General features: G+C 31.2%; 2 long non-coding RNA genes and 2 pseudogenes across 7 annotated transcripts; 1 reads left to right on the plus strand and 3 right to left on the minus strand.

Annotated features, from left to right (window-relative positions):
* Positions 1-333: 333 nt before the first annotated feature.
* LOC146912669 (uncharacterized) lies at positions 334-3,093 on the minus strand. Of its 5 annotated transcripts, none has more exons than XR_015016827.1 (8): positions 2,513-3,093; positions 1,857-1,914; positions 1,709-1,758; positions 1,347-1,474; positions 1,033-1,214; positions 820-894; positions 705-734; positions 334-628 (listed from the first exon to the last, which is right to left on the minus strand). It is a non-coding gene; the product is annotated as an uncharacterized LOC146912669 (long non-coding RNA). The 5 variants fall into 5 exon arrangements; XR_015016826.1 differs by having other exon boundaries at positions 1,033-1,248; XR_015016825.1 differs by having other exon boundaries at positions 1,700-1,758.
* Positions 3,094-4,622: 1,529 nt separating this feature from the next.
* On the minus strand, positions 4,623-16,353 carry LOC146912670 (UDP-glucose 6-dehydrogenase 1-like; annotated as a pseudogene).
* LOC146912671 (UDP-glucose 6-dehydrogenase 1-like) lies at positions 5,125-5,593 on the minus strand (annotated as a pseudogene).
* LOC146912672 (uncharacterized) lies at positions 6,917-9,329 on the plus strand. Of its 2 annotated transcripts, none has more exons than XR_015016803.1 (5): positions 6,917-7,488; positions 7,600-7,663; positions 7,771-8,088; positions 8,387-8,450; positions 9,110-9,329. It is a non-coding gene; the product is annotated as an uncharacterized LOC146912672 (long non-coding RNA). The 2 variants fall into 2 exon arrangements; XR_015016802.1 differs by having other exon boundaries at positions 6,924-7,488; positions 7,771-7,833.
* Positions 16,354-16,614: the final 261 nt, after the last annotated feature.

Genomic DNA, 16,614 nt, shown 5'->3' on the forward strand with positions numbered 1-16,614 from the left:
CCAGGGACATTGCGAGGGGTTAACCCCTGGCAAATTGTGTACGAATTTTTTTTAAAAAAATGTTTTTTATTTGTTTAAAAAATTAAAATATTAAAATTTAATAATTAAAATAATTTTAAAAAACATTTTAATTTTTTTTTCGAAAAATAATTAAACAGTTGGCCAAATGCTATGTTTTAGAGAGAGATTTGTGCAACTGAATGCTATGTTTTAGAAAATCATTTGTGCATCCAAGAATCAATTTTAACCCATTAGGTGAAAATTTCAAGCAAAAGTATAGCATGAAAAGTGTGGAGAAAGGGGTGAAAATTTAATGTTGAGTTCAAGTAAAACTCAAAAAAAATTAGAACTGCAAATATTATTAATCAGTGGTGTAGAATCCTGAATCTTGATAGTACTGAAACAATTAACCTCAATATTAATGTAGACAAATCCCTATCAGTTTCTTGCATGTGTTTCACATTGGCAAGAAATCAGTTTCCTACATGTATAAACTGATAAATTAAGAAGAACGATAACCAAATACCGTCTTCAGCACTTGAGTCAGAGCTTGCACAATGATGAAAGTTGTATCTCTTTTAGTGTCATTAAAATATAATGGCAAACCTATCATCATTGGTCTCCTCGCCTGTTAAGTCAAGAAGCGGCTGAGCGCATGCAATCAACATTGGCATAATTTTATCTATAAATTTGTCAACACTCACTTTTGGGCATTGACAGATTTGATCCAAAGCCTGCACAATATTCATTCAGTCAGCAATGTTAAGTTTCAACTAGCGTTATAATGGTAAATGGCCTATCATTGATTTCAAAATATACCTTTAAAATGATACATTTTGTCAAGTATTCTGTATTGCTCAATTTTCCATCAAGTGATATTAGAGATTCCACCACCTTCAAATGTTACAAGAAAAATTAGCACAATAAGAAATCATTGCATAATTATTTGGCAATCATTAAGATATATTACAAATCACAAATCACACTATATAATTTGAGTCAATTCAAAAAAGAATTAGAAGAAATACTCACCTGAACAGCGTCCTGCTCTTTGAAATCATCTGGCCCAACTTTCCTGACAAGATAAACCATGCATTCTTGACATTTGGCACAGAGCAACAAATTGGGTAATCTATACGTATTGGACAAAATAGCTTTCAATGCTTCCTATGTCATTCCTAGACTTCAGATATTAACAAGTACCTGCATTGAAACTGCAAACGATTTCACGGTATCAATAGCTTCGACCTGCAATGATTTTTCAAAACTTCAACACTCAAGAATGACGTACAAAGTTGTGCCACATTGTAAACAATCCACACACAAGCAGTAACAATTGGTCATACCTTTGGGACAACAAGGTCAAATGCCGCACCAGTTTTATCATCATTAACGCGAACAAACTTCATATCTTCAGAACAGTTTTCCAAAGAACTTGATAATTGAACAAGTCATTTGCACAGTTCAAGGAGTCCTATAATTATCACAATGTACATAGAACATGTATCAACTCAATACAATTCATATACATGAAGAACAAGATGATATATTGCTGCAATTAGAAAGCATCCAATATTGTTTCCTAAATTTACTCTAAATCTTACCAATTATCAAAATCTAAACACATAATCATAAATTGATATTAAAATCAAAAAACACGATTTAGTATTTATATAAAAAAAATTCCAATGAAACAGACCCAAATTACTCGCAGCATCAAGCATTGATTTCCATTATTTTCCACTAGCTTTGCCAAACCTAATTGAAATTCACAGAAAATCACATAAGAAAACTCAAACAACGTTCAAATTTCACAAAAATACTCAAGAACAATAACATTAGATAACAAAACACACCACAATAACAGATTTATTGCTAGGATTATCCTTCTTGAACATTTCTCTGAACTCAGACCTAAAAATCAACAAAAAAACGTAACTCCAATCAGAATCAAATCGAACTTCACCGCATCAAATCCGTTACGCTAAATGAGAAATGATAACGCATAGAACAGATTCAAACAATTTTGATCACCGAAACTTACATGAAAGGAGGAGGAAGAAGACAACACATAACAGAATACACAGGAAGGTTAAAAATGCAATCAAACTGAATTTAAACAATTATAACATTTATGTCAACACTACTACAAAAATCACACTTCAACCGAGAAATAGTTTAGAGTTTTCTTTCGAAAATGTGGCTTAGAACTTTCTACAAGAAAAACATAATTAAAACCACTGAAACAATATTTATGATCAATATCAACACAATTTAATGCAAAAATTCGTATTTGAAAGAGGGAGGAAAATTAGGGTTCAATACAAATTCAGGCTTTTTGCTTTTAAGTGTACAAATTGAGCATGAAGATGAAATTAACAACAAGGTAGTTCAATCTATATCAAAATAAAAGATTTCTCAACTTAAACAAGGAGAATAAAGTTTGACCTTCAATCAACAAAAAAGATAAATTAAAGAATTAAGTGAGTATGTTAAAGAAGAGGTGGCTTACCATGAACAAAGAGAATACAACAATGAAGCTGCAACTCCGGCGCGGTGGCTGTTGATGACAGCACGGCGGCGGGAGAAAAATGGGTGACGCGAAAAGTTTCTCTTTTGGTGAAACTAATTGGACCAATAGAAAGCTCTCGTCGAGGAGATGAAGAAAATGGTATTACTTTGTTCGATTGGTGAAAACGGCAGCCGAAACAGCACCGGAAAGATGAGGGTGGTGGTGGTTTAATGGAGGAGGCTTTGTTCTTATTTCAATAGAGGAGAGAGAGAGAGAGAGAGTAAAAATGAAAAATGAATTAGAAGGGGGAAGGGGAGTCTGACGAGAGAGAGAGAGAGAGAGAGAGAGAGAGAGAGAGAGAGAGAGAGACAAGGGAAAGGTTATGTGGTCCATGTGACCACTAGAAAAATGAGAGAAAAGAATCATTATGTGTGGGCCCTTTCAATTTCCCAGGGGTTATGACAAGTTGCTCCTGGCAAATGTAGCCAGGGTTTATGCGAGGGTCATGCTCCTGGCAAATTTACCAGGGCTTCCTGCTCCTGGCATAATTCCCTGGCTAATTGCAACATTTCTAGTAGTGAATCTTAACAAAGTATTTTATTATGCCTAACACTTAATTTGAATTAAGATTGGACGGTTCAGATTCCAACTCAACGTAGCGTCATTATTTGTTTGTTTTTTGCACCATTATATCTCTATCCAACAACGGCAATAATGCGTGAAATTGTGACTATATGAATTCAAAGAAAAACAAAGCAACTTCACATTTATCCAACCATTGATCACACCAGATTCAATAAATTACAAATGGCTTTAAAACATAGCAATCAACATCATTGAATCAAAGATTAAAAAAACAATTGGACTAAAATAAACAGGTAATTGTATATACATAATGCACAAACTTTCTTTATGAAAGGGGTATTTAAGGAAAGATCCTTTCGTTTGTATTACATGAGTGAATTCCATGTTCTTTGCAATTAAGTAAAGAATTTCTCTTAAATTAAATGTGATGCTAACTTGCACTGAAGGACATGTTAAGAAATTCAAAGATATCCACATTTTTAACATAAAGTTTGTATCTTTAGTAGACTCAATCAATAAGATATGCAAAGATATGCCTTGGCCATCTGTTGCATTAACAACATTATTGCTCACATTTTTGAAGTCCTTTATTCATCAACTTCTGTATGTGTTTATCAATCACAATTTTACAATAGTCTAATTTCTTTCATGTTACTTGAGTTCTCATGTTCTCCCTTGTGTGATTGCAACATACTAAGTTCATCCATGTATCATGAGTTACGATGGAAATCTAGTAGTTCCTTGTAACAGAATGTTTTGATGATGCCTAACTAATAATACATGAATTTCATAAACATTGAGGCAGACAAATTGCTGTGAGGGTCTGGATTTTGTCTTCCAAATAAGCATGCAAAGACCTTGGTTGCACATTTGCTTTGTCAAACAAATTTAGAACAAATATAAATAGTTAGTCCCACGTCGAAAGTTTGTGAAGGTTATAGATCTAAACTATATTATATAAACAAAGCTAAGGAACACGTTGACTCAAAGTTGTTTTGGCATCCTAATTGTTATGTTCAATTTTAAGATGCCAAATTTAATTTATTCAAATTGAATATTTATTCAAATTGAATTTGGCATAAATTGATTTTGGCATTTTATTTTTGAAACATGAATATATCAGTTTAATATTAATTATTATTTTTTCTTTCAAAAAAATTATTATTTTTAAAAAATTGAATTAGATTTATGTCGTTGGTTTTATAATCTGATTATTTTTATTTTTTTTGAGGGAATCCGATTATTATTATTATTATTATAAAATCCTAAAAGTATTTCTTAATCCGATTATTATTATTATTAGTAACCTTTCATTCTTTCGAATTATATAAATTGAGACATGCTTATAAGAAACTTCCCTCATAATATCAACCTAAAAGCCAAAAAAAAAAATCAAAAAAATCGAGCCACCCAACAATGTACCATTCTTGAAGTAATTTGGTCCATTTCATCACATTTCAACCCTTTACGACAACCAAACAAAAGGATAGGTCACATTTTTTCAATGTTTAATTTGTGGCTTATTTCACCACACTCTCATTCTTGTCATTTGAAGGAATCGTTGGCTGCAATGAATAGGATGGATGCAATCAAATTTATTCATCCACAAATCCTTTGTATTTGATCCTCGGTAACCTGTGGATCGATCGAATATATTCAATTGTGCTTTATCACCGAGTAACCCTTTAAGCACATAAATAGATGGCGTCTCCCTTGTATCACTGGTATCTTTCTTGAATGCAAATCCTAAAACAACTACCTTTTAGTTATCAACTGCGTTGAATATCGATGCAACAACACAGTTCACAAACCGACTCTTGTAAGAGTCATTGATCTTGATAACCTTTGTCAAATATTCAACAACTTCAGGTAAACCATTACACTCTCAAATGGAAACCAGGGATATCTTTCTGGAAGCAAGAACCGCTGAAACCAACGCTTGCATTCAAGAACTTTGGTTTGACATTTGCGTCGGTAGTTCACAAATTGTTGACATGGTATTGATGGATAAAAACACTATGTCAGCTTCATTGAATTGCAGTTCCTTCAGCTAGGAATTCAGGATTTGACAGAATTTGATCCTTTTCTCTATAGCTACATTTTTGACAGGAACATTTGATTTCTCTACATCAATTTTGTCAGATTTTGGGACATCGGCGATATATCATCCGAGCCACGCTCTTCAAACACGTCAAATCTGCGGTGCTGCCAGCACCAAGACCACGAGTTATTGTCAGCGTGTTGACGGATAAAAAACCTATGTCAGATTCATAAACATGTTTTTCAACATCAGTTAGTGCTAAAGAAAAATTTCCTATAGCGACATTGCTTTAATACATCATCAAGATCGGGATCATAGATAGGAAGTTGATCGTAGTTCCACGCTGAAATACACGATTTGAGTTATCAGCGACGTTGACTTCAATGGATGGGAACTTAAATGCAATGACTACCAATGTTGGACCCCCCTACATATCCAACACAAATGATCACCATTTTTCCTAACCTATCCACAGTGGTGTTGAAGTGTATCGGATCAAGCTTATTCACTCTATACACATGTGCTTTGCCAAACATAAGTTGAACAATTGGTAGTCCCACATCGGAATCTTTTGAAGCTCTAGAGGTAAACTTTCTTATAAATAAGTTGAACAACTAAAGTTTTGGAAACCAGCTTGGAGCACTTTTTACAGTGATGATCTCCACATTAGTTTTATTTTATTTTAGTTATATTTTTGACAAAAGTCAAAAATAATTTATGTTTTTTGGGAAAAGTCTGCAAATGTAATTTAAGTTAATTTATATTTAAATTAATTAATTATATTTGTGGGTTTTCATCAAAAAACTTAAATAATCTAGTTTAATACTAATTTTTAAGATTAGTCTTCCTTATATGTAATTTAAATTAGTAATTAATTAATGTAGATTAGTTATTTTTTAGATTAGTTATTTTTTTTATTGATTTTTTAATACATTAATAGGTACTCTGTTTAAAATAAAAAATAATAAGTGGATGTAGTTGAAAACTAAAATATTATTTAGTCTACATTAATTTTCAAGCTTTCATTGTAATATTATTTTGATTGGTTAATCCCTGTAACAAAAAAAAAAACATCATTGTCACTTATCTTAAGATGAAATTAAATTAAATTAAAAGTATGAATTATGAAACAAAAAAATTTATATATTGAATTTTCTTTTTCTTCTTTGGCTTCAACCCTCCTCTCTTTCTCTCAACCCCCATCTTCAATATCAACATCATCTTACGTTAGAACTTCGTCTTTCATCAGAGCTTCATCTTCAGTCATAACCTCTTCAATACAAAAAGATGTCAAAAGTGACTCTTGACACTATACATTTGTAGTACCAAATGAATCGTTAATGTTATATTTGGATTGATGGTTAAAAAACATTCACCAATATATTTTTTTAAACATATCATTGGTGCAAAGTATCCACCAATATTTGATAATAACATGTTAATTAAATAACAAAATATTAATGAAAGAGTCTCTCGTGGTGACTCAATCTTAATATTAGACTATTACACAGAACCTTTTAGATACATTTTGACAAGTGTCTAATTTTCAAGCTATCCACCTATACATCATAAAAACTCAAAGATCTTTTTTTAGCCAAATTTAGCTTTCATGGAATAGGAGGGAATTCTTTTCATTTAAAATTCAAATCCTCTAGCCAAATTATAAGACAGCATTTTTCAAGTCCTGTTTTAAGCTTCATTTGACAAGTGTCACATCGTAAAGCAGTACACGTATTAATCACAACTTATTAAAATATATGTTTTTAACCAATCAGAGGGAAGGAAAATTGGTCCATTTCGTCCAAACAAAAAAAACACAAAAGATGCTTAGTGTTGATGACCTGACCAGTAGAAGAAGAATGTTTCCTTTTTCTCTCATTTCCTTCTTTGCTTTCATCTTTTCCCCTTCGCCACCTCACAAAAACACCATTTTGGGTAGAAAAACAAGCTATGTACTATGTAAACACTGGCATGAGATTTTGTTTTGGAATCAATTTCAAATTCAAATTTGTCTCGCTCTGGTTCCTCTAAATTCACTTTCTTCCTCAAATTAAGGCTCAAACGAACATCTCTTTCTCTCTTCTTTTATTGTTTTTCCTTCTTTCACCATCTCTTCCTTCTTCACTGCTGAGTTCTTCTTTTTCATTAGTTTTGTTGTAGTTCTAGCACTGTACCAGACCAATCTACAGAAACAGAGCTCTTCTTCTTTCATTATCTTACTCAGATTTCACCATTAAATAAAAACAAACCCAACTTTTATTTCTAACCTAGCCTTTTTTTCCTTCCAATTGTTGTTTTTTTGAATTTTTTTGGGACAAGTTTGCTTCACTGCCAGTATAGCTATGTTTGGGTAATGTATTTCTACCACAATATTAGACAGTTTATTTGACAAATTTGTTCTATTTTGAAATTTTGACATAATATTCTGACATGGTTTGTAATTGTGTGTTAATCTTTGTAGTTTGGTATTTTTTTTGAAGTTTTGAGAAGGAAGCAACCTATGGGCATATTAAAGTTGCCTGCAAGTAAGTTCAAATTTATGGAATTTTTATTTCTTTATCTTACAGATCAAATATTTATCTTTCAAAGCTTAAGCTTTTTTAGAGGTACATTCTTATTTTTTTTTTTTTAGGCTTTAGTATCGATTTAATGAAGGAGTAGCTTGCTACATGCTGAATTTTGTTGCAAGAACAAGGTTTGTCTTTTCCTTGATTTTAAACGTGTTGTTTTAAATAACATGCAAGCTCTCCAAATAGTGTTAATAAAGGTGGGAGTTAAATTTCATGAAACTAATTACATCCATGACTTTCTTGCGTTCTTAAACCTATGTGTTTTTCTTATCTTTTATAACTCTTACTTTCTGTCTCCATATTTTAGTTGGTCTTACATTTCTTAGGCACATGGAGCCAACAAGGTTTGATTGTCATTTGTTTTTTCTTAAAACAAAGAGGTCAGTTGTAGTTTGTATGTAAAGTTAGTCTGCTATAATTTTCACAAAACAAAGGTTCTATTAATGATATATGATACAACATTATCACATCATTTGATCCATGTAGTAGTAGTAGTTGTTGTTGTTTTGGTTGACATTTTGAATTGAAACGATTATGTTTTGATGATTTTCCTCTAAAAACAAATATGAGGCAACAATTAGTGTGAACTTTTTAAAACAAAATAGATATGATTATAATTCATTCTTATCTATTTTTTTGTTTATCCACCTGGTAAGACAACAATTTGTTTTATTTCAGATTATATTCCATGCACAAGACTGATTAGGTTCCATTAAATCCAGTTGTGGTGCCAAGTTTTAGAGTAAGAATATTTGAATTTCCCCCTTCTTATTTCAGTTTGATTTCAGTTTTTTTTGTTGATATTTTAATTTTAATGCGATTTGAGTAGTATATAACTAATGCTTGGGGTTAAAATAACCACACCAAAGCAAAAGGTTATGCATCTGTTTTTAACTTTCTTCTATATATAACATTGTGTTTGGTTTCCATAACTTGCATCTGATTTACTTCGTTTTATATGTCACTTTTTTTTTTTTACTCATTTTTAACTTTTAATACAAATTGGTTGCTTCTCATAAAAATTCCTCTCATATATAGAAGACAAATAAGGAATTAGTCCATTTTGGTATTTAGTTTTTTTAAAAGTTAAAGTTGTTAGATCCATTGGGTTAAGAATGTGCTTTTGGAAGAAATGTGACATAATTATTAGGAGAGATTATCTTTTAGGATCTTCTGTATAGTATAAAAGAGTATTCCAAAGCTGTCAATTGAAAGATTTATTTACATTGTTTCGAAGTTGAAGCGCGTCAAAGGTCTTTCCACTGCCAAAACAAACACACTGCCACTTTAGATTGTGGTGATTTTAGGATAAATTGTCATGCTTTGTTTTAGCACATGATATTTGAATTGCTAAGTTGTTTGTTTATTTTTTGACTTTTTTCTCAATTGCTTTTGAAACAGGCTATTTATCAATTTGGGAAGGAGCGAGTTCTCTTGCAGCAACAAATGATTCCATCTGGACATGCTCTGTTACACTATCTCAATATAAGCAAGAGATAATGTATTGTCATTAATACATATTTTTGTTATTTAATATCAATTGTATTTGTATTAGGTATAACAAATTATATGTTTTCATTTTGACAGATTAGTGATACAGTCATAATCCTTAGATAAGTGATTATCAGTGTCAGCATTTCATCTTTTTGCTCTACAGTTTATGGTTTGCCTTTTCTATTAGAAATGCAATGCAATAGACTAGATTTGAAAGAACTAACAATTTTAGATCCTGCTTATTAGACTAGACTGATATTGACTTCAAGAAATTTGGCATCTTATGATTGATAGTTAATTCTTTTTTACATTTTTTTTTTGAAGAAAATTCTTTTTTACATTATATGTCTCTTTTGCTGGAATATATTTTTAAGGGAGCGAGATTGTCATTGGAACTAATAAAATTTGATCCCTTAAGGTACTTTGCAAATACTACCTGTCTTTTGTCCCTGACTTTTGTTTTCACCTATCACTATCAATACAATTTTGTCCCTGACTTTGTAAATTTGATTCATGTATTAGAACATGGATGACACTTCCCGACTTCTTTTAGGGCCCGTTTGTTTCAGATTTTTTTAAAAAAAAAATCTATTTTTTCCCTTAAAAAAATCACTTTTTTCATTTTTAAGTGTTTGTTTAGGATTTTTAGAAAAATCATTTTATTAAAAAAATCTATTTTGATCCTAAAATGAAAAGCTATTAGGATTAGCTTTTCTCAAAATCTATTTTTTTCAACTACAAGGAGATAACACATGTGCATGTTAGAACTCATTTTTTTTAAAAATGGATTTTTATGGATAGTAGGCAAACACAAATAATTTCAGATTTTTTTAAAAATCTCTAAAAACAAAACTCTAGATTCTCTTGACACAAAATCTATTTTTTTTAAAGCTGAAACAAACGCACCCTTATTCGTTGGTATGATTTTTTAATCGCTCCTCCAGAAACACGGGGGCTTACAGGAGTTGAGCTTACGAAAGTGTATTTTGTGCTTCAACTATATGCATTTCTTAGGACTATAAGACAAGATGGTGAAGCTTTGAAAATGTATTTTCTTATCGAGAAAGCATAATTATGTAACTGAAAAATGTGACCAGAATCAGCTCAGAATCTGAATTTGGAACTTTGAAACATCTATGAATCTTCTCTTTTTACTAGGATATGACACATGCCCTCTTTTGTTTTTAGACAATTTTATTCTCTATGCTATAGTAAATTGCATTAGCCTAATTTGATTTTTTTTTCCCCTTCAGGTTTTTGACTTTTTCAAAACTTGACATTAGAAGATTATGATAAAAAATCCGAATTTCATACATTTTTTTATGGAAATAATGAAAGACTTGAAGAAATAACGGCAAGTCGTAGCTATAGAAGTTGACAAAGACACTGTGCAAAATCGTTAGAAAGCAATGCTTTGGAATGTAAGAAGTTGTTTTGTTTTTTTTTTTTTTTTGAAAATTAAGTTGTTCATACAACTAGAGAAGGATGTAAGCTGCGTATAATACTTTTGTACATGTACACCTCTTTTTTTTGGGTTGAAATCTTTGTATACCCATTCTTCAAAATGATATTATTTAAACATGTCTATCCCTTTTTAATGATATTATTTATTAGAATAATTTCTCAATCTGCACCTCAAACACACGGGGGGCAATAAGATATATTATATGGTATATTAAACTTAAATATGAATTATAAAAATGGATAAATTATACCTAATATCTTTTAAGTTATTTAATTGTAATAAATTGATCTTTAATTTTTTTTTTGTATCACTTAAGTTTTTAAGTTAATGAGTTGTAACAAGTTTTTTTTTTGAAGGAGAGTTGTAACAAGTTTGTCTTTTAAATATTTTTGTATCATTTAGATTCTTTAAGTTAATAAATTGTAATTTCACGTTAACATTTTATAATCTATTTCCATTAACACTTATATTTTATTTTTTAGAATTAACATTTATATGTTATTTAATATCTATTGAATTTGATATTGAGTATAACAAACTATATATGTTTATAATTAGTTTTCTCCCCGTGCGTTGCACGGGTGTAATCACTAGTTAAGAACAGCCAAACCATAGTGCATCCGAATTTCCCATAATTTACACTCATTTATATCAACCACTTAGGGAAAGTACAAAATTTCAAGTAAAATTGTGAAAGAAAAAGAAAATTGAATCAAAACTTGAAGCCTCAATTTTTTTTACTAAAGAAAATGAAGTAATGTTTTAGGCCACATCCGACATATCTTTAAGACATGAATCAAGTGGCTTACCAATTGAATAAACAATGAAACCAATCTCAGGTAGTTTGTTTTTGTTTTGTCCTAAAGTATTATTCCTAATCTAGTACAAGCTTTTATATGCAGTCATTATAAATTCAATGTTCACTTTTATACAGAAAGAATTTTAGTGTACTTTACCACGAACATCATTCAAACGCTACTATGTTCTTCTACTGAAGTGCCATAGAAAGGAAAGGAAAGAGTACCTTCGACAAATGAGATATGTTTTGCATCGTAGATCCCGCCGAAACCAACGCTTGCATTGAAGACCTTTGGTCTGATTCTTGCGTCAGTACCAACAGCGTACGAAACTTGGTTAACATTTCCTCCAGTAGCTTCGTGAAGTGCCGACATTGCATTGACAGATGAAATTCTTTGAGCTAAGAAAGTATTAGCAGTTAACTTAGAAAATACTGCTGACCGAAATTTTGTTGTCAAGATTTTTTCTCTATAGCTTCAGCAGTTTTGACAGAAACAGTTGATTTATCTACGACAATATTATCGGACTTGGGAATATCGGCCATTATCCGAGCCGCGCTCATGTAAGCTTTCTACATTGTTGTTTCTCATATTCTGCATGTATGGCAATATTCTAGTTCCTTGCAACAGAAAGTAGTATTTATTCCCTCAAAAAAAAAAAGTAGTATTTATCATAAAATTGAAAAGTAAAATGTCAATTAAATACAAAAAAAGATAGTCTTTATGAGAAAAAAAAGTATCTTGTCATTAAACATAACGAATCAATCTTTAAGCCTCAACTTTTGAATTCAAAATAAATGAAGTAATGTTTTAAGGCATAGTAGGCATATCTTTATGCCGTGGATCAAGTGGCTTACCCATTGAATAAACCATTATTATACTCACAAATGTAAACCAAGTTCAATATATCTTCTTCGAAGCAAGAACCACCAAAACCGACACTTGGATTGAAGAAATTCGATCCGATTCTTCTATCAGTACCAACAGCCTAGGAAACTTGGTTAACAATTGCATTGACAGATGAAATTCTTTGAGCTAAGAAAGCATTAGCTGCTAACTTGGAATGTTCATCTGAACAAAGATTTCAGCAACACAGATAGTGGTAGCAAACCTTTATTTAGAACTTCATTCTATTAGGATTTACGTTATGTACAAACAAACAAACTGCTATGTATGGATACTTATAAGTTATAACTCATACCGTATCGGCTAGTTTATTGGCCTTACCAAACAAACCATAATTGTTAATTTTATTTTCTATTTGTCACAATTGTCTATCAGTTGTATTTACTTTACGTTAGAAAAACAATATGTTTTGACCCAAAAGAAATAAAAAATATATATTACACGCATTTGACAAACATACAAAGAGCAGTCACCTGTCCCACATCGGACATTTCAGCAGCTTACAGAGGTATAGTGCCTTATAAATTAAGTGTAGAGCATGTCACCTCATTTATCATTTTTTTTTATCATTTCTCATTCTTATGTTATGAGAGGAAAGATTACTTGGTATTGGATTGTATTTGGTAATCCTTTAAAAATGGCTACATCCATTTATTTAAAGGAATCAAACATTCCAATACTGCGTAGTTTTTTTAAATGTATAGTTGAAATCAAACAATTCCTTAGAAAATGGTCTTAAATAGTTTTAATAAATAGTTTTAGGTACATTCAAAGAAAATACTAAAAAACTAGTTTAATACTCCCTTTGTTTAAAAATATATATCATAGTTAACCACTTTATACATGTCAAAGTAAGTTATGTGAATAGTGTATATTGCAAAAATACGATATGTATTTTGAAATGAAGGGAGCATCAACTTTGTAAACTACACTTTTCGATTATTTGTAAATCACTTTGAAGATTAATTAGCAAAATTGGTAAACTATTTTTTCTTAACAAGCAAATATGAATAATCAACACGAGAATAAAATAGCGTAGTGAAGATTAACATGTTTTAGATGTGTGGTAAAACTAGGTAAGATAGAATTAGAAATGACAATACTACCTTCGTCCCTAAATATACAGGATCCTTTTGAATTTTTTTTTTTATCTCTTTTTATGAACTCCTTTGGTATTTTCAAATACATTAATTAATTTTTTTACCAACACACCCCTATTTATTTTATATTTTTTCTTATATCAGCATTAAATATTATGTTGAAAACATACATTAACCCTCTCAAAGCATAAAATTGTAAAAACAATAGCAATTAGAAACAAATTTATTACCACTTTCAATTTTCTTAATTCCCGTTATTTTTTCAAAAGGGCCCTATAATTAGGGACATAGGTAGTATTATAGAGTTGGGGTAACACATATAGTAAAAAAGATGGTGAAAAATATACTTAGGTAGTTTATGCTTGCAGACAGGAAACATTTTTCTTATGTTTGAAATTTCTTATAATTTTAGATACATATTAACTTTGGATATATCACATAAAATCTTAAATTTCTTGTGTACATTATCTATGTGTATAAAAAATTGTGTTTTCTTTACTATGTTATACTCTTAAACTTGGTCTCTCTAAACTAATTTTCTGACTTCGTCCCTGTGTTTCATGTTTTCTTTCTTAATTATTCAAAAATCTTTTTTAGTCTCGTCATACTCAAGCATACCTCGAGGAACTAATCTTTCATATATCTCTTAAATTTCTTATAATTTTGGATACATATTAACTTTGGATACATCATATAATTTTTAAATTTCTTGTATATATTATGCATATAATTTTTTTTTTTTACTAAGTTATACTTTTAAACTCGATCCTTCCTAAGCTAATTGATCCTTGTTTGATGAGAATTGGTACGTTTATATGTAGAAAAATAGGTAGAAAATCCGCCTATTTAAATTGGTGTTGTTTGTGATCGTTTTAAATGAGTTTTTTGTATGTTTAATGCAGAAAATCTCAGTTGAAAATGTGGCTGTTTTTGACACGATGTTTATTTGTCAAGTTCATGACACTGATTAATTCCTGTATTTGAAATTTCGACATGTAACCAGGTTCAATGTATCTTTTTGGAAGCCAGATTTGAACTTTGGTTCAATTTTTATGTCGGTACCAACAGCGTAGGAAACTTGGTTAACATTTGCGCCGGTAGCTTCACAAAGTGCTGACATTGCATTCACAGTTGAAATTCTCTAAGCTATGAAAATTCTGCTGACCAAATATTTGTTGTTAATATTCTTGCTTGAGGAATCCATTAAGAATACACTTTTTCAATGTTTGAAACGCTTTTTCGCCCTCTGGGGTTTCTCTGCCTCAATGAGAACTTAGTTCGGATTGAAAAGGTCTTGAGTTGTAGTTCCTTCAGCAAGGAATCAGGATATGACAGAATATGAAATTTGATAACCTTTGCATTGTGTCATAATTTTCTCTATAGTTTTGACAGGAACAGTTGGTTTCTCAACCACAATTTTGTCAGAATTAGAGACATCGGCCCAATACGTTAAATCAGCTGTTTTGACAGATACAAACACTATGTCAGCCTAGTAGTCATGTTTTTCAACATAGGTGCTGAAGAAAAGGTTCTTGTGGCGACATATGCTATCCAATCGTTCAATTTTTCATTCACCCCTATTTAGGGTGTATGGAATGGAACTTATTGATTGAAATATTACCTTTGTACTCCTATTTTAATTTTCTATAGGTTCCTTCACTCTATTGCCTATATATGTTTGCTTCGATTTGATGCAAATCCATTGTGTATGTGTTTTTTTTTCTTTCATTCATGTGTATAAGTGTTTCTTGATATGTCCATGCGTGGTTTTTTGACATGTTTCTCGATATGTGTTTTTTTTTTGACATGCGTGGTTTCTTGTATTGCAGCTTCCCTTGTCTATGTGTGCGTGATGTAAGTATGGGGATAGTATCAAAAGAAATATTTCTTCCCTTTTCAGGTATGGGGATGGGGATAGTAACTCCACTGTCAATATATATAACTTGTGTTTTAAGCGGGGTTTTTTTTCTTTCCATAGGGCTTCAAAACAAAACAATCAGCAACATTGAGTAAAGATAATTTTTTTGAATAACTTAGGACGCAAGAAACATAAAATAACTAAAGACCTACAAACTTTTATTCAAATCAAAATCAATCTCATTATGGGTTTTAGGGTTTTTAGCATTTGAAAACTATTATAGCTTTAGCCATTATTCATTATAGCGCATAATTTTGAATATACATGAAAATAGAGCTTATTTACCAAACTAGTTTACTTGGCTAGAGTATGCTTAAAAATGGGCTAGAAAAGGTTGACACCATCACATTTTTGGCTAAATCATTTCATAAACTTTGCAAATGAGTGAATCCATTGAGAATAGACTTTTTTCAATGTTTGAATCACTTTTTCACCTTTTGAGGTTTCTCTGACTCCAATGAGAACTCTGTCTAGATTGAAAAGGTCTTAAATTGCAGTTCATTCAGCAAGAAATTCAGGATTTCACAGAATCTGAAATTTGATACCTTTTGCATTTTTCTCTATAGCCTCAGCAGTTTTAACAGGCACGGTTGATTTCTCTACAACAATTTTGTCCGACTTGACACATCTGCAATCACCCGAGCAGCGCTCTCCCAATACGTCAAATCTGCTGCTTTTCCAGGCCCGAGACCGCGAGTTTTTGTCGGTGTATTGACATATACAAACACTATGTAAGCTCACATACATGTTTTTTAACATCAGAGTTGAAGAAAAGTTCTTGCCGCGACATTGCTTTACAGCATCATCAAGACAGGGCTCATAGATTGGAAGTTGATCGTTGTTCCACGGTGCAATGCTCGATTACGAGATATCGACGACTGCTACTTCAGTGGATGGACACTTCAAGGCAATGACTGTCATTGTGGACCCCCAAGATATCCGTCACCAATACAACAAATCTTCATAATTTTTCCTTTCCTAACCTATGCACAGTGGCGCTCAAATGTATGAGTAAATACAACTATGTATCAGTGAAGTTTTGGCCACATTCAGATTAGGGGAGTGTTTGTAAGGAGTGTTATAAGGTGTTACTTGTAGCACAAGCCTTGTAATATGGCTATATATAGCCAAGTACTTTGAGTAATAAGACAATGAGGCATTTACCAAATTAACAGAAATTGCTAGAATGACATATAATTTAGAACGGAGGGAGTACTATATAGAGA

Source organism: Medicago sativa, chromosome 6, assembly GCF_051527215.1.
Source record: "Medicago sativa cultivar Bolivia chromosome 6, Bolivia_mono, whole genome shotgun sequence".
In the NCBI taxonomy this organism is placed as follows: Eukaryota; Viridiplantae; Streptophyta; class Magnoliopsida; order Fabales; family Fabaceae; genus Medicago; species Medicago sativa.